The sequence below is a fragment of the Hyla sarda genome, chromosome 8 (genome assembly GCF_029499605.1).
Source record: "Hyla sarda isolate aHylSar1 chromosome 8, aHylSar1.hap1, whole genome shotgun sequence".
NCBI lineage: Eukaryota > Metazoa > Chordata > Amphibia > Anura > Hylidae > Hyla > Hyla sarda.
Genome location: NC_079196.1, coordinates 21085717 through 21110929, shown reverse-complemented (window position 1 = coordinate 21110929; position 25213 = coordinate 21085717). Strand labels below are relative to the sequence as shown.

At 42.8% G+C, this 25213-nt stretch overlaps 1 protein-coding gene across 1 annotated transcript in view; it reads left to right on the top strand.

Annotated features, from left to right (window-relative positions):
* TMEM163 (transmembrane protein 163) overlaps positions 1 to 25213 on the top strand; it is a 174997-nt gene that overhangs the window by 2744 nt on the left and 147040 nt on the right. The gene's annotated exons all lie outside the window — the stretch shown is intronic.

Genomic DNA, 25213 nt, shown 5'->3' with positions numbered 1-25213 from the left:
AAATGACCTCCAGCAGGCCACAAATGTGCATGTGTCCACTCAAATGGTCAGAAACAGACTCCATGAGGGTGGTATGAGGGCCTGATGTCTACAAGTGGGGGTTGTACTCACAGCCCAACATTGTGCATCTTGGCATTTGCCAGAGAACACCAAGATTGGCAAATTTGCCACTGGCACCCTCTGCTCTTCACAGATGAAAGCAGGTTCACACTGAGTACATGTGACTGGAGACGCCGTGGAGAACGTTCTGCTGCCTGCAACATCTTCCAGCATGACTAGTTTGGCAGTGGGTCAGAAATGGTGTGGGGTGGCATTTCTTTGGGCGGCCACACAGTCCTCCATGTGCCTGACAGAGGTAGCCTGATTGCCATTAGGTACCAAGATGAGATCCTCAGACCCCTTGTGGGACCATATGCTGGTGCGGTTGGCCCTGGGTTCCTCCTGATGCAAGACAATGCTAGACCTCATGTGGCTGGAGTGTGTCAGCAGTTCTTACAAGAGGAAGGCATTGATGCTATGGACTGGCCGACCGTTCCCCAGACCTGAATCCGATTGAGCACATCTGGGACATCATGTCTCGCTCCATCCACCACAGACTGTCCAGGAGTTGGCGGATGCTTTAGTCCAGGTCTGGGAGGACATCCCTCAGGAGACCATCCTCCACCTCATCAGGATCATGCCCAGGCGTTGTAGGGAGGTCATACGAGCACGTGGAGACCACACACATTACTGAGCCTCATTGTGACTTGTATTAAGGACATTACATAAAGTGGGATCAGCCTGTAGTGGGGTTTTCCACTGTGGTTTTGAGTGTGACTCCATATCCAGACCTCCATGGGTTGATACATTTGATTTCCATTGATAATTTTTGTGTGATTTTGTTGTCAGCGAATTCAACTATGTAAAAACGAAAGTATTTCATACGATTAGTTCATTCAGATCTAGGATGTGTTATCTTAGTGTTCCCTTCATTTTTTTTTGTTTTGAGCAGTGTATATGACATGGTACTTAGATTGAATCTGTACTATATAACATGTGATTCCTCCATTATATCCCATCCCTGCCCCTATATATCTGATCCTTCCATTATATCACATCCCTGCCCCTATATATCTGATCCCTCCGTTATATCCCATCCCTGCCCCTATATATCTGATCCCTCCGTTATATCCCATCCCTGCCCCTATATATCCGATCCCTCCATTATATCACATCCCTGCCCCTATATATCTGATCCCTCCATTATATCACATCCCTGCCCCTATATATCTGATCCCTCCATTATATCACATCCCTGCCCCTATATATCTGATCCTTCCATTATATCACATCCCTGCCCCAATATATCTGATCCCTCCGTTATATCCCATCCCTGCCCCTATATATCTGATCCCTCTATTCTATCACATCCCTGCCCCTATGTATCTGATCCCTCCATTATATCACACTCCTGCCCCTATATATCTGATCCTTCCATTATATCCCATCCCTGCCCCTATATATCTGATCCCTCCATTATATCACATCCCTGCCCCATTATATCTGATCCCTCCATTATATCACATCCCTGCCCCTATATATCTGATCCCTCCATTATATCACACCCCTGCCCCTATATATCTGATCCCTTCATTATATCACATCCCTGTCCCTATATATCTGATCCCTCCATTATATCACATCCCTGCGCCTATATATCTGATCCCTCCATTATATCCCATCCCCGCCCCTATATATCTGATCTCTACATTATATCCCATCCCTGCCCCATATATCTGATCCTTCCATTATATCACATCCCTGCCCCTATATATCTGATCCCTCCATTATATCACACCCCTGCCCCTATATATCTGATCCCTCCATTATATCACATCCCTGCCCTATATATCTGATCCCTCCATTATATCCCATCCCTGCCCCTATATATCTGATCCCTCCATTATATCACATCCCTGCCCCTATATATCTGATCCCTCCATTATATCTCATCCTTGCCCCTATATATCTGATCCCTCCATTATATCCCATCCCTGCCCCTATATATCTGATCCCTCCATTATATCACATCCCTGCCCCTATATATCTGATCCCTCCATTATATCCCATTCCTGCCCCTATATATCTGATCCCTCCATTATATCCCATCCCTGCCCCTATATATCTGATCCCTCCATTATATCACATCCCTGCCCCTATATATCTGATCCTTCCATTATATCCCATCCCTGCCCCTATATATCTGATCCCTCCGTTATATCCCATCCCTTCCCCTATATATCTGATCCCTCCATTATATCCCATCCCTGCCCCTATATATCTGATCCCTCTATTATATCACATCCCTGTCCCTATATATCTGATCCTTCCATTATATCACATCCCTGCCCCTATATATCTGATCCCTCCATTATATCACATCCCTACCTCTATATATCTGATCCCTCCATTATATCACATCCCTGCCCCTATATATCTGATCCCTCCATTATATCCCATCCCTGCCCCTATATATCTGATCCCTCCATTATATCACATCCCTGCCCCTATATATCTGATCCCTCCATTATATCCCATTCCTGCCCCTATATATCTGATCCCTCCATTATATCCCATTCCTGCCCCTATATATCTGATCCCTCCATTATATCACATCCCTGCCCCTATATATCTGATCCCTCCATTATATCCCATCCCTGCCCCTATATATCTGATCCCTCCATTATATCACACCTCTGCCCCTATATATCTGATCCCTCCATTATATCACATCCCTGCCCCTATATATCTGATCCCTCCATTATATCCCATCCCTGCCCCTATATATCTGATTCCTCCATTATATCACACCCTGCCCCTATATATCTAATCCTTCCATTATATCACATCCCTGCCCCTATATATCTGATCCCTCCATTATATCACATCCCTGCCCCTCTATATCTGATCCCTCCAATATATAACATCCCTGCCCCTATATATCTGATCCCTCCATTATATCACATCCCTGCCCCTATATATCTGATCCCTCCATTATATCCCATCCCTGCCCCTATATATCTGATCCCTCCATTATATCCCATCCCTGCCCCTATATATCTGATCCCTCTATTATATCCCATCCCTGTCCCTATATATCTGATCCCTCCATTATATCCCATCCCTGTCCCTATATATCTGATCCCTCCATTATATCCCATCCCTGCCCTATATATCTGATCCCTCCATTATATCACATCCCTGCCCCTATATATCTGATCCCTCCATTATATCACACCCCTGCCCCTATATATCTGATCCCTCCATTATATCCCATCCCTGCCCTATATATCTGATCCCTCCATTATATCACATCCCTGCCCCTATATATCTGATCCCTCCATTATATCACATCCCTGCCCCTATACATCTGATCCCTTCATTATATCCCATCCCTGCCCCTATATATCTGATCCCTCCATTATATCACATCCCTGCCCTATATATCTGATCCCTCCATTATATCACATCCCTGCCCCTATATATCTGATCCCTCCATTATATCACATCCCTGCCCCTATACATCTGATCCCTTCATTATATCCCATCCCTGTCCCTATATATCTGATCCCTCCATTATATCACATCCCTGCCCCTATATATCTGATCCCTCCATTATATCCCATCCCTGCCCCTATATATCTGATCCCTCTATTATATCCCATCCCTGTCCCTATATATCTGATCCCTCCATTATATCACATCCCTGCCCCTATATATCTGATCCCTCCATTATATCCCATCCCTGCCCCTATATATCTGATCCCTCCATTATATCCCATCCCTGCCCCTATATATCTGATCCCTCCATTATATCCCATCCCTGCCCCTATATATCTGATCCCTCCATTATATCCCATCCCTGCCCCTATATATCTGATCCCTCCATTATATCCCATTCCTGACCCTATATATCTGATCCCTCCATTATATCCCATCCCTGCCCCTATATATCTGATCCCTCCATTATATCACATCCCTGTCCCTATATATCTGATCCCTCTATTATATCCCATCCCTGCCCCTATATATCTGATCCCTCCATTATATCACATCCCTGCCCCTATATATCTGATCCCTCCATTATATCCCATTCCTGCCCCTTTATATCTGATCCCTCCATTATATCCCATTCCTGCCCCTATATATCTGATCCTTCCATTATATCCCATCCCTGCCCCTATATATCTTATCCCTCTATTATATCACACCCCTGCCCCTATATATCTGATCCCTCCATTATATCACATCCCTGCCCCTATATATCTGATCCCTCCATTATATCACATCCCTGCCCCTATATATCTGATCCCTCCATTATATCACATCCCTGCCCCTATATATCTGATCCCTCCATTATATCCCATCCCTGCCCCTATATATCTGATCCCTCCATTATATCACATCCCTGCCCCTATATATCTGATCCCTCCATTATATCCCATCCCTGCCCCTATATATCTGATCCCTCTATTATATCCCATCCCTGTCCCTATATATCTGATCCCTCCATTATACCACATCCCTGTCCCTATATATCTGATCCCTCCATTATATCACATCCCTGCCCCTATATATCTGATCCCTCCATTATATCCCATCCCTGCCCCTATATATCTGATTCCTCCATTATATCACACCCTGCCCCTATATATCTAATCCTTCCATTATATCACATCCCTGCCCCTATATATCTGATCCCTCCATTATATCACATCCCTGCCCCTCTATATCTGATCCCTCCAATATATAACATCCCTGCCCCTATATATCTGATCCCTCCATTATATCACATCCCTGCCCCTATATATCTGATCCCTCCATTTTATCCCATCCCTGCCCCTATATATCTGATCCCTCCATTATATCCCATCCCTGCCCCTATATATCTGATCCCTCTATTATATCCCATCCCTGTCCCTATATATCTGATCCCTCCATTATATCCCATCCCTGTCCCTATATATCTGATCCCTCCATTATATCCCATCCCTGCCCTATATATCTGATCCCTCCATTATATCACATCCCTGCCCCTATATATCTGATCCCTCCATTATATCACACCCCTGCCCCTATATATCTGATCCCTCCATTATATCCCATCCCTGCCCTATATATCTGATCCCTCCATTATATCACATCCCTGCCCCTATATATCTGATCCCTCCATTATATCACATCCCTGCCCCTATACATCTGATCCCTTCATTATATCCCATCCCTGCCCCTATATATCTGATCCCTCCATTATATCACATCCCTGCCCTATATATCTGATCCCTCCATTATATCACATCCCTGCCCCTATATATCTGATCCCTCCATTATATCACATCCCTGCCCCTATACATCTGATCCCTTCATTATATCCCATCCCTGTCCCTATATATCTGATCCCTCCATTATATCACATCCCTGCCCCTATATATCTGATCCCTCCATTATATCCCATCCCTGCCCCTATATATCTGATCCCTCTATTATATCCCATCCCTGTCCCTATATATCTGATCCCTCCATTATATCACATCCCTGCCCCTATATATCTGATCCCTCCATTATATCCCATCCCTGCCCCTATATATCTGATCCCTCCATTATATCCCATCCCTGCCCCTATATATCTGATCCCTCCATTATATCCCATCCCTGCCCCTATATATCTGATCCCTCCATTATATCCCATCCCTGCCCCTATATATCTGATCCCTCCATTATATCCCATTCCTGACCCTATATATCTGATCCCTCCATTATATCCCATCCCTGCCCCTATATATCTGATCCCTCCATTATATCACATCCCTGTCCCTATATATCTGATCCCTCTATTATATCCCATCCCTGCCCCTATATATCTGATCCCTCCATTATATCACATCCCTGCCCCTATATATCTGATCCCTCCATTATATCCCATTCCTGCCCCTTTATATCTGATCCCTCCATTATATCCCATTCCTGCCCCTATATATCTGATCCTTCCATTATATCCCATCCCTGCCCCTATATATCTGATCCCTCTATTATATCACACCCCTGCCCCTATATATCTGATCCCTCCATTATATCACATCCCTGCCCCTATATATCTGATCCCTCCATTATATCACATCCCTGCCCCTATATATCTGATCCCTCCATTATATCACATCCCTGCCCCTATATATCTGATCCCTCCATTATATCCCATCCCTGCCCCTATATATCTGATCCCTCCATTATATCACATCCCTGCCCCTATATATCTGATCCCTCCATTATATCCCATCCCTGCCCCTATATATCTGATCCCTCTATTATATCCCATCCCTGTCCCTATATATCTGATCCCTCCATTATACCACATCCCTGTCCCTATATATCTGATCCCTCCATTATATCACATCCCTGCCCCTATATATCTGATCCCTCTATTATATCCCATCCCTGTCCCTATATATCTGATCCCTCCATTATATCCCATCCCTGCCCCTATATATCTGATCCCTCCATTATATCCCATCCCTGACCCTATATATCTGATCCCTCCATTATATCCCATCCCTGCCCCTATATATCTGATCCCTCCATTATATCACATCCCTGCCCCTATATATCTGATCCCTCCATTATATCCCATCCCTGCCCCTATATATCTGATCCATCCATTATATCACATCCCTGCCCCTATATATCTGATCCCTCCATTATATCCCATTCCTGCCCCTATATATCTGATCCCTCCATTATATCCCATTCCTGCCCCTATATATCTGATCCTTCCATTATATCACATCCCTGCCCCTATATATCTGATCCCTCCATTATATCACACCTCTGCCCCTATATATCTGATCCCTCCATTATATCACATCCCTGCCCCTATATATCTGATCCTTCCATTATATCACATCCCTGCCCCTATATATCTGATCCCTCCATTATATCACATCCCTGCCCCTATATATCTGATCCCTCCAATATATAACATCCCTGCCCCTATATATCTGATCCCTCCATTATATCACATCCCTGCCCCTATATATCTGATCCCTCCATTATATCCCATCCCTGCCCCTATATATCTGATCCCTCCATTATATCCCATCCCTGCCCCTATATATCTGATCCCTCTATTATATCCCATCCCTGTCCCTATATATCTGATCCCTCCATTATATCCCATCCCTGTCCCTATATATCTGATCCCTCCATTATATCCCATTCCTGCCCCTTTATATCTGATCCCTCCATTATATCCCATTCCTGCCCCTATATATCTGATCCTTCCATTATATCCCATCCCTGCCCCTATATATCTGATCCCTCTATTATATCACACCCCTGCCCCTATATATCTGATCCCTCCATTATATCACATCCCTGCCCCTATATATCTGATCCCTCCATTATATCACATCCCTGCCCCTATATATCTGATCCCTCCATTATATCCCATTCCTGCCCCTATATATCTGATCCCTCCATTATATCACACCCTGCCCCTATATATCTGATCCTTCCATTATATCACATCCCTGCCCCTATATATCTGATCCCTCCATTATATCCCATCCCTGCCCCTATATATCTGATCCCTCTATTATATCCCATCCCTGTCCCTATATATCTGATCCCTCCATTATATCACATCCCTGCCCCTATATATCTGATCCCTCCATTATATCCCATCCCTGCCCCTATATATCTGATCCCTCTATTATATCACATCCCTGCCCCTATATATCTGATCCCGCCATTATATCCCATCCTGACCCTATATATCTGATCCCTCCATTATATCACATCCCTGCCCCTATATATCTGATCCCTCCATTATATCCCATCCCTGCCCCTATATATCTGATCCCTCTATTATATCACATCCCTGTCCCTATATATCTGATCCCTCCATTATATCCCATCCCTGCCCCTATATATCTGATCCCTCTATTATATCACATCCCTGCCCCTATATATCTGATCCCTCCATTATATCCCATCCCTGACCCTATATATCTGATCCCTCCATTATATCCCATCCCTGCCCCTATATATCTGATCCCTCCATTATATCCCATCCCTGCCCCTATATATCTGATCCCTCTATTATATCACATCCCTGCCCCTATATATCTGATCCCTCCATTATATCCCATCCCTGCCCTATATATCTGATCCCTCCATTATATCACATCTCTGCCCCTATATATCTGATCCCTCCATTATATCCCATCCCTGCCCCTATATATCTGATCCCTCCATTATATCACATCCCTGCCCCAATATATCTGATCCCTCCATTATATCACATCTCTGCCCCTATATATCTGATCCCTCCATTATATCACACCCCTGCCCCTATATATCTGATCCCTCTATTATATCACATCCCTGCCCCTATATATCTGACCCCTCCATTACATCCCATCCCTGCCCCTATATATCTGATCCCTCTATTATATCACATCCCTGCCCCTATATATCTGATCCCTACATTATATCACATCCCTGCCCTATATATCTGATCCCTCCATTATATCACATCCCTGCCCCTATATATCTGATCCCTCCATTATATCACATCCCTGCCCCTATATATCTGATCAATCCATTATATCACATCCCTGCCCCTATATATCTGATCCCTCCATTATATCACATCCCTGCCCTATATATCTGATCCCTCCATTATATCACATCCCTGCCCCTATATATCTGATCCCTCCATTATATCACATCCCTGCCCCTATATATCTGATCAATCCATTATATCACATCCCTGCCCCTATATATCTGATCCCTCCATTATATCACATCCCTGCCCCTATATATCTGATCCCTCCATTATATCACATCCCTGCCCTATATATCTGATCCCTCCATTATATCACATCCCTGCCCCTATATATCTGATCAATCCATTATATCACATCCCTGCCCCTATATATCTGATCCCTCCATTATATCACATCCCTGCCCTATATATCTGATCCCTCCATTATATCACATCCCTGCCCCTATATATCTGATCCCTCCATTATATCCCATCCCTGCCCCTATATATCTGATCCCTCCATTATATCACATCCCTGCCCCTATATACCTGATCCCTCCATTATATCACATCCCTGCCCCTATATATCTGATCCCTCCATTATATCACATCCCTGCCCCTATATATCTGATCCCTCCATTATATCCCATCCCTGCCCCTATATATCTGATCCCTCCATTATATCACATCCCTGCCCCTATATACCTGATCCCTCCATTATATCACATCCCTGCCCCTATATACCTGATCCCTCCATTATATCACATCCCTGCCCCTATATATCTGATCTCTACATTAGATCTGGATCATTGTCCTGTTTCCTTTCCACTGTAGGGATCACTATAGGACGTCCATTGGATTTAGCTAATCCTTATTTAATATATAATATTAATCTTTTGGTTAACCCTTAGTGATGTCAGATGTACAGTATTTCTGGATGTTATGGAGCAGTGAGGGGGCTGAAGACAGTGGGCAGGGAAGACCGTGCCCTATGTGCCCACGTTTGTAAGGGTAACTTCACATGTGACTGATTTGTTGCAGAAAATTTGGGGACATCTGAATGGATTGTGTCTGCAGGGACCACATGGATTTCTGCATCACCCAGTCAGATGAATGAAACAGTCTCATTCATTTCTGCAACAAATGTTGGTCATGGTAAACTACTCTGATGCTAGTTATTATGTGGCATTACTTTAAGAGCAGTGTTTCCCAACCAGTGTGCCTCCAGCTGTTGCTAAACTACAATTCCCAGCATGCCCGGACAGCCAACGGCTGTCCGGGCATGCTGGGAGTTGTAGTTTTGCAACAGCTGGAGGCACACTGGTTTGGAAGCACTGCTTTTAGGGGACCTTTGTGTTATTTAATAAATATCCTGGGGGGGGAATCTTCCTGGGGGGTGACATACCATGTGGGGGTGTGAGGTGCAGCGTACACAAGTCATATACATGGTCAGGAATAGTATTACAAGTGATTGTTCAAGTGCCTGGTCTGTGATATGTTACTGGCACCAGAGCATGGCATGTGGCAATCTCCAGTTATGGTAGCGGTACTAAATCTGTGTATGTTTGTACAGTATTTGTTGTGTTATTTATTTATTTACTTGGCCTGTGTGTGGTTGTATTTGTTGTGTTTGTGTTGTGTTATTCATTTGTTTATTTATTTATTTGGCCTGTGTGTGGTTGTATTTGTTGTGTTTGTGTTGTGTTATTCATTTATTTATTTGGCCTGTGTGTGTTTGTATTTGTTGTGTTTGTGTTATTTATTTATTTGGCCTGTGTGTGTTTGTAGTTGCTGTGTTTGTGTTGTGTTATCCAATTATTTATTTACCGTATTTGGCCTGTGTGTGTTTTGTATTTGTTGTGTTTGTGTTGTGTTATTTATTTATTTGGCCTGTGTGTGTTTGTAGTTGCTGTGTTTGTGTTGTGTTATTCAATTATTTATTTATTTGGCCTGTGTGTATGTTTGTATTTGTTGTGTTTATGTTGTGTTATTCATTTGTTTATTTATTTATTTATTTATTTATTTATTTGGCCTGTGTGTGTTTGTATTTGTTGTGTTTGTGTTGTGTTATTTATTTGGCCTGTGTGTGTTTGTAGTTGCTGTGTTTGTGTTGTGTTATTCAATTGTTTATTTATTTGGCCTGTGTGTATGTTTGTATTTGTTGTGTTTATGTTGTGTTATTCATTTGTTTATTTATTTATTTGGCCTGTGTGTGTGTTTGTATTTGTTGTGTTTGTGTTGTGTTATTCATGTATTTATTTACTTGGCCTGTATGTGTGTTTGTATTTGTTGTGCTTGTGCTCTTCTATTTATTTTATTTTTTTATTTATTTGGCCTGTGTGTGTTTGTATTTGTTGTGTTTGTGTTGTGTTATTCATTTATTTGGCCTGTGTGTGATTGTATTTGTTGTGTTTGTGTTGTACTGTGTCATTCATTTATTTATTTGGCCTGTGTGTGTTTGTATTTGTTGTGTTTGTGTTGTGTTATTCATTTATTTGGCCTGTGTGTGATTGTATTTGTTGTGTTTGTGTTGTACTGTGTCATTCATTTATTTATTTGGCCTGTGTGTGTTTGTATTTGTTGTGTTTGTGTTGTGTTATTCATGTATTTATTTATTTACTTGGCCTGTGTGTGTGTTTGTATTTGTTGTGTTTGTGTTGTGTTATTTATTTATTTGGCCGGAGTGTGTTTGTATTTGCTGTGTTTGTGTTGTGTTATTTATTTATTTGGCCTGTGTGTGTTTTGTATTTGTTGTGTTTGTGTTGTGTTATTTATTTATTTGGCTGGTGTGTGTTTGTATGTGCTGTGTTTGTGTTGTGTTATTTATTTATTTGGCCTGTGTGTGTTTGTATTTGTTGTGTTTGTGTTGTGTTATTCATTTATTTATTTATTTGGCCTGTGTGTGTTTGTATTTGTGGTGTTTATGTTGTGTTATTCATTTGGCCTGTGTGTGTTTTGTATTTGTTGTGTTTGTGTTGTGTTATTCATTTATTTATTTATTTGGCCTGTGTGTGTTTGATTAAATAGCTTGTGATGGTTATATGGCACATATGAAGTGTGTGTATATGATGTGTTTATCTTTTTTTTTTATTGTAAATGTGTGTTGTTTTAATGTGGCATCTTTTGTTTGCATGTATTTGTGTGAATGGCTTGAGATGTGTATATGGCATATGTGAAGTGTATGCGTCAGTTGTGCACATTGCATACAACGCCAATGCACATATGCACTTTTTTTTTGTAATGTAAATCTGTGTTGTTTTTATGTGGCATATATTGTTTGTGTGTATTTGTACATCTGATGTTGTGTGTATGGCATGTGGGTTATTTAATTTACTGTATATGTATGCATGTTGTATGTTTGTGTGTCTATGGTATTTGTCACGATCCCGGCTGGTAGGAGGTGGATTCTCTGTGCCAGAGAGGGATTGGCGAGGACCGTGCTAGTGGACCGGTTCTAAGTCACTACTGGTTTTCACCAGAGCCCGCCGCAAAGCGGGATGGTCTTGCTGCGGCGGTAGTGACCAGGTCGTATCCACTAGCAACGGCTCAACCTCTCTGGCTGCTGAAGATAGGCGCGGTACAAGGGAGTAGACAAAGGCAAGGTCGGACGTAGCAGAAGGTCGGGGCAGGCAGCAAGGATCGTAGTCAGGGGCAACGGCAGGAGGTCTGGAACACAGGCTAGGAACAAACAAGGGAACGCTTTCACTAGGCACAAGGGCAACAAGATCCGGCAAGGAAGTGCATGGGAGGAGGTCAGATAAAGGCAGGGAGCAGATGGAAGCCAATCAAGGTAATTGGGAAGATTGGACCAGGCACCATCATTGGTGCACTGGCCCTTTAAATCGCAGAGACCCGGCGCGCGCGCGCCCTAGGGAGCGGGGCCGCGCGCGCCGGGACAGGACCGACGGAGAGCGAGTCAGGTACGGGAGCCGGGGTGCGCATCGCGAGCGGGCGCCACCCGCATCGCGAATCGCATCCCGGCTGGAGGCGGTACCGCAGCGCACCCGGTCAGTGGATCTGACCGGGGCGCTGCAGCAACGAGGATGAGGCGAGCGCTCCGGGGAGGAACGGGGACCCGGAGCGCTCGGCGTAACAGTACCCCCCCCCTTGGGTCTCCCCCTCTTCTTGGGGCCAAAGAACCTGAGGACCAAAAACTCAATTTTTCCGTGATGAGGTCCGAGGCACATTAGGAGGGGTTCCGTGCGGTAACGCACGGCACAGTCCAATCTTTCATTGTTAACACAATTGATGTAGAGGGGTCTGGCGAGACTGGTCACAGGGACGTTGAACCTGTTGATAAGAGAGGCCAAAAAAAAATTTCCTGCAGATCCGGAATCCAAGAAGGCCATAGTAGAGAAGGAGAAGGTAGAGGCAGATATCCGCACAGGCACAGTAAGGCGTGGAGAAGCAGAGTTGACATCAAGAACTGTGTCACCTTTGTGCGGAGTCAGCGTACGTCTTTCCAGGCGGGGAGGACGGATAGGACAATCCTTCAGGAAGTGTTCGGTACCGGCATAGTACAGGCAAATATTCTCCATGCGGCGTCGTGTCCTCTCTTGAGGTGTCAAGCGAGACCGGTCAACTTGCATAGCCTCCACGGCGGGAGGCACAGGAACGGATTGCAGAGGACCAGAGGAGAGAGGAGCCGGGGAGAAAAAACGCCTCGTGCGAACAAAGTCCATATCCAGGCGGAGCTCCAGACGCCATCCGGAAAAACGCATGTCAATGCGAGTGGCAAGATGAATGAGTTCATGTAGGTTAGCAGGAGTTTCTCGTGCGGCCAGAACATCTTTAATGTTGCTGGATAGGCCTTTTTTAAAGGACGCGCAGAGAGCCTCACTATTCCAGGACAACTCGGAAGCAAGAGCACGGAACTGAATGGCGTATTCGCCAACGGAAGAAACACCCTGGGCCAGGTTCAGCAGGGCAGTCTCGGCAGAAGAAGCTCGGGCAGGCTCCTCGAAGACACCACGGACCTCAGCGAAGAAGGACTGGACTGTGGCTGTGGCAGGATCATTGCGGTCCCAGAGTGGTGTGGCCCCAGACAAGGCCTTTCCAGAAAGGAGACCACGGCAGAGTCTAGAGTCCTCATCAAATTTGTCCGGCAGGGACAAGCAGGGGTTAGGAGCGGCCGGTTGCTGCGGAGGAGTTGCAGGAGCCGGCGGAGGAGATGGTTGTTGCAGCTGCTGTGTCTGTGACTGAAGTTGCTGTATCTGCGGCAGCAGCTGCTGTATCTGTGACTGAAGTTGCAGTGTCACGGTGGTCAAGTATGCCAGCTGGTGATTTCGTTGGGCAATCTGTCGGGCTTGCTGGGCGACCAGTGTGGGGAGGTCGGCGACAAGTGGCAGAGGAACTTCAGCGGAATCCATGGCCGGATCTACTGTCACGATCCCGGCTGGTAGGAGGTGGATTCTCTGTGCCAGAGAGGGATTGGCGAGGACCGTGCTAGTGGACCGGTTCTAAGTCACTACTGGTTTTCACCAGAGCCCGCCGCAAAGCGGGATGGTCTTGCTGCGGCGGTAGTGACCAGGTCGTATCCACTAGCAACGGCTCAACCTCTCTGGCTGCTGAAGATAGGCGCGGTACAAGGGAGTAGACAAAGGCAAGGTCGGACGTAGCAGAAGGTCGGGGCAGGCAGCAAGGATCGTAGTCAGGGGCAACGGCAGGAGGTCTGGAACACAGGCTAGGAACAAACAAGGGAACGCTTTCACTAGGCACAAGGGCAACAAGATCCGGCAAGGAAGTGCATGGGAGGAGGTCAGATAAAGGCAGGGAGCAGATGGAAGCCAATCAAGGTAATTGGGAAGATTGGACCAGGCACCATCATTGGTGCACTGGCCCTTTAAATCGCAGAGACCCGGCGCGCACACGCCCTAGGGAGCGGGGCCGCGCGCGCCGGGACAGGACCGACGGAGAGCGAGTCAGGTACGGGAGCCGGGGTGCGCATCGCGAGCGGGCGCCACCCGCATCGCGAATCGCATCCCGGCTGGAGGCGGTACCGCAGCGCACCCGGTCAGTGGATCTGACCGGGGCGCTGCAGCAACGAGGATGAGGCGAGCGCTCCGGGGAGGAACGGGGACCCGGAGCGCTCGGCGTAACAGTATTGTTGATGTTCTGGTGTTGTGGGTTTGGCACATTGTTAGCTGTGTATGAAAACTCTGTGTAATTGTGTGTGTGTGTGTGGCATAGGTTTAATGTCTATACTAAATGTTGTTAATGTATTTGTTGTATAGGTGTGTGTATGGGTTATTTGATTTACTGTATATGTATGCATGTATGTGTGTCTATGGTATTGTTGATATTATTGTATTGGTGATGTTATAGTGTTGTGGGTTTGGCACATTGTCGGCTTTGTACGAAAACTGTGTGTAATTGTGTGTGTGTGTGTGGCATACATTTTTTGTGTATACTAAATGTGTTTAATGTATTAGTTGCATAGGTGTGTGTATGGGTTATTTGATTTACTGTATATGTATGCATGTATGTGTGTCTATGGTATTGTCGATATTAGTGAATTGTTGATGTTATGATGTTGTTGATATCATTGTATTGTTGATGTTATGATGTTGTTGATATTATTGTATTGTTGATGTTATAGTGTTGTTGATATTATTGTATTGTTGATGTTATGTTGTTGTTTATATTATGGTATTGTTGATATTATGATATTGTTGATATTATGGTATTGTTGTTGTTGATATTATGGTATTGTATTATTGATATTATTGTATTGTTGATGTTATGGTGTTGTGGGTTTGGCACATTTTTGGCTGTGTATGAGAACTGTGTGTAATTGTGTGTATGTGGCGCATGCGTTTTTTGTGTATATTAAATGGCCCTCATTTACTTAGAAAATCGGGTTCTAAGTCTATCTTTCTTTCTTACCCGACTTCTTTTTTCCCTTGGTATTTATTATTATGTCGCATCCTGTTTGTCGCACTGGGTTTTGTTGGTTTTGGTTTCCAACTCCTCTGAGTTGTCGGGAAAAAATCCACAACAATTCAACAAATTCAGGTTGGAAACCTTTATAAATACGTGGGAAAGCTCAGAAATGTCGGGTTACGCCCCTTTTTCGGGTTTGGGAGAATCCACATCGGGTCTGTCGGGAAAAAATGTTGCATCGTGTCGCTGACTGGCGCACGATGTCTGCGACATGTCACAGACAAAGATGCGACAAAAAACCCGACAAAACAAGTCGGGTTTAGAATAGTAAATGAGGGCCATGTGTTTTAGTCGTGTATTAGTTGTATAGGTGTGTGTGTATGGGTTATTTGATTTACTGTATATGTATGCATGTATGTGTGTCTATGGTATTGTTGATGTTATGTTGTTATTATTGTATTGTTGTTTATATTATGATATTGTTGATGTTATGTTGTTGTTGATATTATTGTGTTGTTGATATTATTGTATTGTTGATATTATTGTATTGTTGATGTTATGTTGTTGTTGATATTATTGTATTGTTGATATTATTGTATTGTTGTTTATATTATGATATTGTTGATGTTATGTTGTTGTTGATATTATTGTATTTTTGATATTATTGTATTGTTGTTTATATTATGATATTGTTGATGTTATGTTGTTGTTGATATTATTGTATTGTTGATATTATTGTATTGTTGATATTATTGTATTGTTGATGTTATGTTGTTGTTGATATTATGGTGTTGTTGATATTATTGTATTGTTGATATTATTGTATTGTTGATGTTATGGTGTTGTGGGTTTGGCACATTATTGGATGTATACAAGGACTGTGTGTGATTGTGTGATTCTTTTGCTCATCACAGGTCCTTTCATCTATACAGGTATTTCTGTATATGTTGTACCTGTGTAGGATGTATTGTGTGTCTTTGTATATGGCACTTGTGTGTCTTTGGATGGCGTGTGTTGTTGTGGTATATGTGTGTGTCATGTGCTCATTGTCGGTGCTCTCAGCTATTCAGATGCTTCAAGGATACAATGAATAATTTAAAACCGAGTCAGATGAGGAAAGCGTAAAATCAAAGCAGAGGCAGAAAACCATTGACATGAGGAGTTAACTGAGGAGGCGACAAATCACTGAGAGGCACAGATAGATAAAGAGATAGTGGGTGGATAGATAAATAGTATAAATATATATATAAAAGATAGAACATAGATAAATATGTAATTATGAGATAGAAACATATATAATTAACTAGGAATTAAATAGTATAATTTATGGATAGATTGATAGATATGAGATAGATGGGAGATAAATAGTTTATAGATAGATAAAAAGTATATAGCTAGATAGACGTAAGATAATTACATTTACAAATATGGAACAGAATTTTTTTTTTGACAGATAGATAAATAAATAGATCAGTGTTTCCCAACCAGGGTCCCTCCAGCTGTTGCAAAACTACAACTCCCAGAATGCCTGGACAGCCAAAGGCTGTCCAGGCATTCTGGGAGTTGTAGTTTTGCAACATCTGGAGGCACCCTGGTTGGGAAACACTGAAATTGATAGAGGAGATAAATAAACATAACAAAGCTAGAAAAATAGATAAATAGATTTATGAGAAAAATATGAGAAAGATATACAGATAGCTATGAGATAGATATGAGATAGATAGATTAGATTTGAGATAGATAGATATGAGATAGATATGAGATAGATAGATATGAGATAGATAGATATGAGAGAGATAGATATGAGAGAGATAGATATGAGATAGATATGAGATAGATATGAGATAGATATGAAATAGATAGAGATGAGATAAATAGATATGAGATAGAGATGAGATAGATAGATATGAGATAGATAGATATGAGATAGATAGATAGATATGAGATAGATAGATAGATAGATAGATAGATAGATAGATATGAGATAGATAGAGATGAGATAGATAGATATGAGATAGATAGATAGATAGGAGATAGATAGATATGAGATAGATAGATAGGAGATAGATAGATATGAGATAGATATTAGATAGATAGATATGAGATAGATAGATATGAGATAGATAGATATGAGATAGATAGATATGAGATAGATATTAGATAGATAGATAGATATGAGATAGATAGATATGGGATAGATAGATAGATATGAGATAGATAGATAAATAGATATGAGATAGATAGATTTGAGATAGATAGATATGAGATAGATAGATAAATATGAGATAGATAGATTGATAGATATGAGATAGATTTATAGATATGAGATAGATAGATATGAGATAGATAAATAGATTTGAGATAGATAGATATGAGAGAGATAGATATGATATAAATAGATAGATGAGAGAGATAGATATGAGATAGATAGATAGATAGATAGATATGAGATAGATAGATATGGGATAGATATGAGATAGATATGAGATAGATAGATATAAGATAGATATGAGATAGATAGATATAAGATAGATAGATAGATATGAGATAGATAGATATGAGATAGATATGAGATAGATAGATATAAGATAGATAGATAGATATGAGATAGATAGATATGAGATAGATAGATATGGGATAGATAAGAGATAGATAGATATGAGATAGATAGATATGAGATAGATATGAGATAGATATGAGATAGATAGATATGGGGTAGATATGAGATAGATAGATATGAGATAGATAGATATGAGATAGATAGATTGATAGATATTAGATAGATAGATATGAGATAGATAGATATTAGATAGATAGATATGAGATAGATATGAAATAGATATGAGATAGATAGATAGATATGAGATAGATAGATAGATAGATATGAGATAGATAGATAGATAGAGAGATATGAGATAGATATGATATAAATAGATAGATATGAGATAGATAAATAAACAAATACAGATGTATTACCAATATAACACTTGAGTCTATACAGTTGTCCATCTCTTCCATCTCATATCTGTAATATACAGTAAGCAGGATTGTTACAGTATAGAGATTACCGAAGATAAACCTTCACCCTTTCACCGCCAACTACATGGGGGTCCCAACAACATTTCCTGTGATTTTTTCCCCGCCATCGGATGACATGAAGGGTTAATGTCGTCACCAGCCCCTCCACTAAATATAGTTATTGATTGTCAGCGGATGATTCCAGCCGCACAAGGATTTATCAAATGCTTTACAAGGGATTAAAAAGGGAGAACAAAGGCGACTGACGACCATATGGCAGGACCCCGGCTCAGGGAACAGCTGGAGAATAGAGGGAAAGGAACTGGCACCACCTGTACAGTCCCTATGGGGACCAGCATGGGGAGGGGGGAGGGGAAGATTTTTGATATGCAGAGTTGAGATAGAAATAGGAAAGTGCAGGCACAGTAATAGAAAGCGACAGACATAGATACAGATGGGATGTGGAGGAGGAAGCAATCGCGGGCTATTTCGGGATTCATACTCTGCTCTATGCCTGATGGTGGAGTCGGATGCTTCTCCCTCTCTATAAGGAAAACGTCATCGCCAGGAAATCATTCGATCTGCTCAAGGTTTTATTTTCCAGAAACTAATTTTAGATTCCTAGAAATATATTTCCAGGTGTATACAGTGGTCCCTCAAGTTACAATATTAATTGTTTCCAGGACGACCATTGTATGTTGAGACCATTGTATGTTGAGACCATTACTCTATGGAAACCTGGTAATTGGTTCTGAAGCCAACAAAATGTCATCCAAAAATAGGAAAAAGTGAGGATTAAAGAAAAATAAGTAGATAACTAATATAGATAAAGCAAATCCTTACATATAAAAGTAAGAAAGGTCTGCTGGGAGCTGTAATCACTGTCTATGTCAGTGTTTCCCAACCAGGGTGCCTCCAGCTGTTGCAAAACTACAACTCCCAGCATGCCCGGACAGCCGTTGGCTGTCCGGGCATGCTGGGAGTTGTAGCTTTGCAACAGCTGGAGGCACCCTGTTGGGGGAACAATGGTTTTGGTAGAGAACAAGAGCTTCTTCAGGGTTCTATACATTACACACAATGTCCCAAATGGAGCCGCCCTTACTTGGTGTCCAAAGGAGCAGCTAACCCTGGCACAGGTAAGGAGTAGTACGAAACTTTTAGTTCCTCCCTGTATGGTAGGGGGCGCTACTAAACACCAGTCAGTGCATACACTTCAGTAATACAGGTAAAGAGTAGTACAGAACATGTAATACCTCCCTGTACTGTAGGGGGCGCTACCAGACACCAGTCAGTGCATGCACTTCAGTAATAGAGGTAAAGAGTACAGAACATGTAATACCTCCCTGTACTGTAGGGGGCGTTACCAGACAGCCAGTCAGTGCATACACTTCAGTAATACAGGTAAAGGGTACAGAACATGTAATACCACCCTGTACTCTAGGGGGCGCTACCAGACACCAGTCAGTGCATACACTTCAGTAATACAGGTAAAGAGTTATACAGGACATGTAATACCTCCCTGTACTGTAGGGGGCGCTACCAGACACCAGTCAGTGCATGCACTTCAGTAATACAGGTAAAGAGTACAGAACATGTAATACCTCCCTGTACTGTAGGGTGCGCTACCAGACACCAGTCAGTGCATGCACTTCAGTAATACAGGTAAAGAGTGCAGAACATGTAATACCTCCCTGTACAGTAGGGGGCGCTACCAGACAAACAGTCAGTGCATGCACTTCAGTAATACAGGTGATTTACCAGTAAAATGCCCATTCTGATTGGTCGGTTCTTCATGTTTCACAGATCTGGACCGTCTGTAGCATTGTATGTTGAGTCTGATTTAAAGTCACAATGGTCCAGAAAAAAACATTGTATGTTGAAACTATTGTATGTTGAGGCCATTGTAAGTTGAGCGATCACTGTAATGCCAGCTGTATACCAGCAATGAAACCCACTTTAGACTCTGCAGCCAATGATAATCCTGCTATGATGCTGTGTCAGGAACTGGGGGGACAATATTCAGTGTCGGACCAGAAGACAGTTTTACACTGCCCTAGGCCTGACTAAAATCATGCACCCTGTTATCTAAATTCATCTGCCCCTTTTTATCAAGACCACACCTTTTCTGTTCAAGACCCACCCCTTCCTCTGTAAACCCCACCCCTTCATCATTTGGCCCCACCTTTCCTCTTTATGCTCCTCCCTTTCCTCTTTAGGCTTCACCTTTTCCTCTTTGTGCGTTAAACATGGATACGGATTACCTGTTTGTATTTTATTTAATTTTTTTGTCTCATTTTAAATATTTTATCTATTATTTTAAGGGATAATGATATTTAAATAAAATAATAAAAAGTGAAAATCCAACCATTTTTGGCGAAGATCAGTCAAACATTTTGGGGTTAGTGATGAGATGGAGTCGGGTTGAATCTCCTCATTGACTCACTGCCTGGTTCCCAACCTTTTCCCCAACAGGGGCGGCCGATGGAGACAGAATTATCATTATTTATGGGTGGATTTATCAAACCTTGTGCAAAAGGAACAGTGGTGCAGTTGCCGTTAGCAACCAATCAGATTCCAGCTTTCATTTTTTTTTAAAGACCTCTGAAAAATAATGGCTAGAATCTAATTGGTTGCCATGGGCAACTGCTCCATTGTTCTCCTGCACACGGTTTGATGCTGCGCATCTTACAAATCATTCCTATGTGTGAAGGCCACATTCCTATTTCTCTATTCCTTCTCTATTTAACCCTTTCAGGGACATGGGCCATAAATGTACGGTGCTGTAGTGAGTAACGTTACACACAACACAGTACATTTATGGCGCAACTCTAAAGCCGATGATGGTGGCCTCAGTGATTACGCTGTTGTCCGCCATTAACTCTATAGATGCCGTGATCACTGCTGATCACGGCATCTATAGTGCAAATCGAGGTTCCGGTGGGTTTAGGTGGGCTCATTGGACCCCCCCATAATGCAGTCGCATAAGTTCGATGAATGCAATTGGCTGCTGTAGGTCTCTTACCTTCCTCCCGCTTACAGGAAGGTTTACCTTCTTCTGTGGCGTGCAGAGCCAGGCTGCACAAGAACAGTATATGGCAATCTAATAATTGCTATTAAAAGTCCCCTAAGTGTAAATTCCCCTTTTCCCATTAAAGATAAATACCTAAAAAAGGTAAAAAAAAAAAAAAAAAAAAGGTAAATAAAAATAAACCCCACTATATATTTGGTATTGCCACATGCATTAATGTCCGAACAATTAAAATATAATGTTTATTATGCCGCACAGTGTAAAAAAACAAATTCCAAACAACTAAATTGCTGATTTTCAGAGAAAAAAATTATAAAAAGTGATCAAAAAGTTTCATCAAAACAAATAATGGCACTGATGAAAACTACCAGATCATGGCGCAAAAAATTAGTCCTCTTACAGCCTCCTATTCGAGAGAAAAAAGAAAAGTTAGGGGCAAAAATAGGACAATTTTTTACATATTTATGTTGTCTGTTTTTAAAAGCAGTTCAGTAGGAGAAAAGCATGTAAACATTGGGATCCTTTTTGACCCACAGAAATAAGATAACATGTCAGTGTGACCGTGAAGTGCGCAGCAGAAAGTTGAAGGCCCCAAAAAGTTTCAAAATTGTTTTTTTTTTTTTTTCAATTTCCCTCTGACTAGAGCCTAGTGACAGTTCCTGGGGCAGTTCCAAAATGTCCTTCACAGGTCTGGTTATAGAACAAGGTGGAAACGAGTCGATGTAGCACTGTAAATGTCCATACATGCTCTTTGGTTTGGTAAACATGTGGGATTAATGAGCTTTGTAACTGCTCTAGGAACACATTTTAGACCATAGTACACACAAGTTTGCAGCTTGGGCTGCCGGAGGCTATCTACCCAATGCTTTGGCTGCTGGGGCCCCTTCGGGTCTTAATACTTATCCCCAGAACTCAACAAGTAGTGTGATACTATATACCGTATTTTTCGTCCTATAGGACGCACCGGCGTATAAGACGCACCCAATTTTTAGGGGCAAAATCTAAAAAAATAAAGATTTTGAACCCAATAGTGGTCTTCAACCTGCGGACCTCCAGATGTTGCAAAACTACAACTCCCAGCAACATCTGGAGGTCCGCAGGTTGAAGACCACTGCATAGGAGGTAATACTCACGTGTCCCCGCCGCTCCGGACCCGTCACCGCTGCCCTGGATGTCGCTCTATCGCTGTCGCCGTGTCCCCGTCGCTCCGGAACGTCTCTGCTGCCGGCCGGGTATCCTCGCTCTCCGTCGCCTCCATCACGACGACGCGACGACGTGATGATGAGGAAGGAGAGCGCCGGCCATACAGGGGATCCCTGAACGGAGAAGACACCGAGGAGGCAGGTAAGGTCCCCCCCGGTGTCCTGTAAGCACTAAACCGGCTATTCAGTCGGGCTGTTCGGGACCGCCACGGTGAAATCACGGCGGTCCCGAACAGCCCGACTGAACAGCCGGGTTAGTGTTACTTTCCCTTCAGACGCGGCGGTCAGCTTTGATCGCCGCGTCTGAAGGGTTAATACAGGGCATCACCGCGATCGGTGATGTCCTGTATTAGCCGCGGGTCCCGGCCGTTGATGGCCGCAGGGACCGCCGCGATAGGGGTGTATTCGCCGTATAAGACGCACCAACTTTTTCCCCCCAGTTTTGCATATACATTGGACATTTGTGGGCTGGGACAGTTACAGTCCTAACTTAAGTGTTTACATATGAACTGACTATGTGTGGTACATAACCTTGTACACTATATTGTGAGCTAATCTTTGTACCTTGCAGGAATTTGTTCTTGTTGAGGTAGTGGCTATGCTTTCCCTGACCGGGTCAGGATACCTCCTGTACATCTTGAAATTTTGTACAAACACATTGGCCCTCATTTACTATTGCAAAACCAACATGTTTTGTCGTGTTGTGCACCAGATTCTGGCGCATTGCGCCAGAAATTCTGTCTGCGCCAGACGTGGTCCCCGAAAAGGGGCGTGGTCCCGACATTTTCACAAAAAATTTACATATTTACTAAGGTTTCCACATAAAATGTGGTGGATTTCAGCTGAAGAAAACCCGACAGATCAGAACATGTGTAAAAAAAGCAAAATGTAGGGAAAGTGGAAAATGTAGGGAAACCTTAGTAAATACCGTGGAAAATAAATTGTAGGGAATTAAAACCCACAAAGAAACCTACACAACACTCTTAGTAAATAAGGGCCATTATATACATTCTATTACAATACTCAATAACCATTATAGTACACCAACATAAATATTTACTTGTGCAAAGAGAATAAGCAAAAATATATTACTCTAACGTTATATACATCTTTTCATTGTACCTCTCCACAGTTCTGGTACACTTTGGAAGTTCTTAGTAAGGAATCATGGCTAAAAGCCGGGCACATACACTTACTCAAATGGTTACAAAATAAACTTTGTGACAAGTTTGTCACGCACTTCTTCTTAAATGTTGCATAACCTGTGGAGAACAAAAGTACTTCACAAGGAATGTTAGTGATATACAGTAAAATTATCACAGGTAGACTCCTTTAACTTAGGAACTTGCCATCCCAGCCTCGCCGGTCGGACTGTTTCCGAGGCTGGGACATGTAACGGAGAAAGGTGGAGTCAATGTAGTCAGGCATCAGGCACTAGAGATACAGGCGGCCTCTAGTGCCCAGAGCCTTGCTGCGTTGTCACACTTTTTAAGTTGACCAAAGAAAAAAGTCTCATACAGATAAGATTTGACTTGTTTCAAGCTGTACATCTTAGGCTGGGTCCACACTACGTTTTGTTAAATACGGTTCCCGTATACGGCTGGGAGGAGGGGGCGGGGCTTAATCGCGGCGCCCGCACTCAGCCGTATTCGGGAACCGTATTTAATGTATGTCTATGAGCCGACCGGAGTGAACCGCAGCCTCCGGTCGGCTTCGTTTTCGGCCGTATGCGGTTTCCCTACCGCAGGCAAAAACGTGGTCGACCGCGTTTTTGCCTACAGTTGGGAAACCGCATACGGCCGAAAACGAAGCCGACCGGAGGCTGCGGTTCACTCCGGTCGGCTCATAGACATACATTAAATACGGTTCCCGAATACGGCTGAGTGTGGGCGCCACGATTAAGCCCCGCCCCCCTCCTCCCAGCCGTATACGGGAACCGTATTTAACAAAACGTGGTGTGAACCCAGCCTTAGTTATAAAACTTTTTGATGTTGGGACTGTGGTTAAAACCATGGACTGCCATCAGAAATTTTGGAGACCAATACAGCTGTAGGATGTAAATGTATGTCCTGGTGCGCTAAGATTTCTAAATTACTTCTATTAAAAAATCTTAATCCTACCAATACTTATCAGCTGCTGAAGTTGAGTTCTTCTTTTCTGTCTGACCACAGTGCTCTCTGCTGACACCTCTGTCTGTCTCAGGAACTGTACAGAGCAGGAGAGGTTTGCTATCGGGATTTGCTTCTGCTCTGGAAAGTTCCTAAGACAGACAGAGGTGTTCTATTTTTTTTTATAGAACAATTTACAAATCTGTTTAACTGTCTGGAGCCAGTTGATATGAAAAAAAATATTTTACCTTAATATTCCTTTAGGTGGTTAAAAGACAAGGGCAAAATAAAAAAATAAAAAATAGAAACACTGCAATTTTGCAACTTTATTTCTATGCAGTTCACTTTTCGGTAAAAAATTTCATGTTGTGGTTATTCTGTAGGTCCATACAAT